This window comes from Spea bombifrons, chromosome 13 (genome assembly GCF_027358695.1).
Source record: "Spea bombifrons isolate aSpeBom1 chromosome 13, aSpeBom1.2.pri, whole genome shotgun sequence".
In the NCBI taxonomy this organism is placed as follows: Eukaryota; Metazoa; Chordata; class Amphibia; order Anura; family Pelobatidae; genus Spea; species Spea bombifrons.
This window is the reverse complement of record NC_071099.1, coordinates 11,413,171-11,416,343: the sequence shown is the minus strand read 5'-3', so window position 1 is coordinate 11,416,343 and position 3,173 is coordinate 11,413,171.

Below are 3,173 nucleotides of genomic sequence, written 5' to 3'. Positions count from 1 at the left end.
ACACATTGACGGTGGTACAGCATAACTGTTATCATTATATACTGAGGCAAACATTGACGGTGGTACAGCATAACTGTTATCATTATATACTGAGGCAAACATTGACGGTGGTACAGCATTACTGTTAACATTGTATACTTAGGGATTATGCTGTACCACCGTCAATGTGTGCTTATACATTGAGCCAGACACTGACAGTACTGCACTACAACCCCTATCACTATATCCTAAGCCAAACATTGATGTGGTGTAGGCCTACCACTTCAGTGGCTGGCTTAGTATATAGTAGGGATGCCCCGAAATAAAGATTCTGGACCAAAACTGAAAATTCAGCATTCACTTGGCCAAAACCAAAAAAAAACCAGAACAAAACAAAAAAACGTTAAAATTTTTGCAATTGCCCCCTGCCCCCCGGCCCCTGCCAATGACTGATTAAGGTTTGAGTTTTTACAGCAGGAGAAAAGGGGCGACTAGACGGGGGCTGGATGGGGCCGATTTGCCAGAAGTTTCTATGTTTTTATTACATGGATTGAACGACAGATGACAGATAAATTGATTGATTAAAAAAGTAACTATAGTTTATCTTGATTTGAGAACCTTCCACATAAACAATATTAAACCCGCCATATATGTATCCCATCTTACCTTCCTGTTCTCAGAATCTGCATGATTATTCCTCCCCATATCTCCCCATCTTTACGTTACTGATTGTGGATGATTGGTTCAGCCGGCCTTTTGTAATGTATCATTTTAACGATATCCTTTAGTGGTCGTGGACCCGTTTAAGTTGGAAGGTAAACAAGTTTCGGCAAAACGTGTTGGGGTTCATGGGCCGTGAATCGAGGAACAGGGTCTGGCCCTCAGGAGAAACAAGACAGACTCGGAGGGCCACATTCCTCCTGTACAGTCCGACATTATTGCACACGAGGAATGACGGTGGTTCTCTGATGATTTATTAGCCGGGGATGGGTTACACACCAAGGCATTCGCATCTAGGGGCCACGGCTACACCCAGTATGCCTCATACCGCTAACACCAGCTGAGGGCAGGGCCCGTATATTTTCAGGGGTCATAGGCATACCTGGGAACTCTTAGAGCTTGCCTCAGGATTTTTGCCCCAATCTCAGGGTGCAGGGGCAGATTCTTAGGGTCTCGAGCTGCCTCCGTCCTCCCCCCCGCCCTTGCTGTGATCATATATAAGACTCCCAGTTGTTGCTTTTGCTCCCAGTACGTTATGCATCTTCAATGACAAGACAAGGTTTCCATGACGACCAGTGTTAGAACCATGTGGGGGTAACACATTCACCTAGTCACTACTTAGAATCTTCATGATGGGCTATTAATTAAAGGGTTAATATTTAAAGAGCCCCAGGGGCAGCTCATTTAGGAAGTTTGGATTCCCTTACGGGGCCCGCATAAAACTCTACGGCGACTGCATGGAAGTTGATCAGGACATAGATTTCAGCTCAATTTGCCCCTCGAGAGGCATTAACCCCCCCCCCAGTTTGGTAAATCACCCGTTACTGGTTTCTGTGGGGTAATATATTACGCCACAAATCAGGGCGAAACGCTAATGAAACCGGGGGAGATTTATTAGACGAATCTAAACCCTTGCCTGTTAAAGATTTACAGCTGAAAGGGCTTCCTATACAAACGGGGGGACGGGGAGGAATAATTTATGTCTTTCTAATAAAATGCTTCCCGTGTTACGTATCCGCAGATTGAATCCTCCGTCAGCTGCTTAATGGGTTAAACCGTAACCCACTAGGCATGAGCAGAGCCCCCCCTATATATTACTCCTATTCACAGGCCCCCCAGACCCCAGTTCTACGCGGTAGACATGGCTAATGGCGGCCTTGCAGCCAATAAGACCGGCTTATCTTGCTTCGTGAGGTCAGGTTAAAGGGACCTGTTTAAATGAGCTCCCTCCATCAAACTTAACTCTGCCCGGGGAGGAAAAATAGACTGATAACATTATCCGCTATCGCAAGAGACCCGAATGGCCCCTGCCCCTCGAAAACCAGACAAGGTCCATTGAATTCTTCAGCGGACTTCTGTGTTACCGCAGCACGTTCATTAAATCGTAACCCGCAGGCTTTCACGGATTATTTCATCAGATCTAACTGGCTTCACGCGGCGGCTGCAGCTTCTTCTGCGCAGGAGTAGTAACTTCAACACGGCCGCTTTCCAGCCGGGTCACGCGGGACAGACGTTGTGGTCCCTTTAAGAGACAGAATTCCAGCACATCCCTGACTTTCTTTTACCGGATCTCAGCCACGAGAAAAATGCTAAAGTTAAATTATTTATTCAAAATTTTTGGGAATTTTTAGGACACAAGAAAAAAAAATCCATTCATTTATTTTATCCAAAAATAAAAATAAATTACACATATATTAAAAGTATTATATATATATATTTTTTTTACATGTGAACAGGTACTAATGGGAGAAAATAATGACATATTTCACAATAGAGATTTTTTTGTTATCCTCTTAAATTTATACTTTACGTGCAAAGCAAAACTTTCACGCCGATATCATTTTTTAGCCGATATACTAAAATATTTCAGCGGGTTTTGTTAAATAAAAAATTCCCATTATAAAAAAAGTCTGAATTTTTTTGTGGCCATAATTTTAATGAAACGTGAAACATTTTTGGAAGTTGTGGTACTTTTTTAGTGAACCCGTGAAATAAGCAGGGGGGTGAAATCCTTAGAATGTTTTAAATTATATTTTCAATCCCTGTTTAAGAAACTTAAAATTATTTTAGCCAAACAAAAGAATAAAAAATAAAATAAAATTAAAAAAAAACATATTGTGTTTTGGATAGAACCAAAAATAAATTAAGTAAAAAAAAATTCCTAAATTAAAATAAATAAATAAAATAAAAAAATAAAACAATAAAACAATAAAATTAAATAAATGCATATAGAGAGAAGTTAAAATTTCTCACTGCTTTTGAATCTATTTTTTTTGGAAGAGAGGACAAGCTTTCCCAAGATAATACATCTCAGAAACCTAAAAAAATAAAATAAAAAAAATGTCATAACGTTGAAGTTTGATGTCCTCCGGCACAGGTAATTAGCATACGTGTTCTTGTGTGTAGTGTAAGCTGAAGTCTTGCACACACATGGAAGGAATGTTGTATGGGGTGTGAGGTTGCAAACCAAGTTA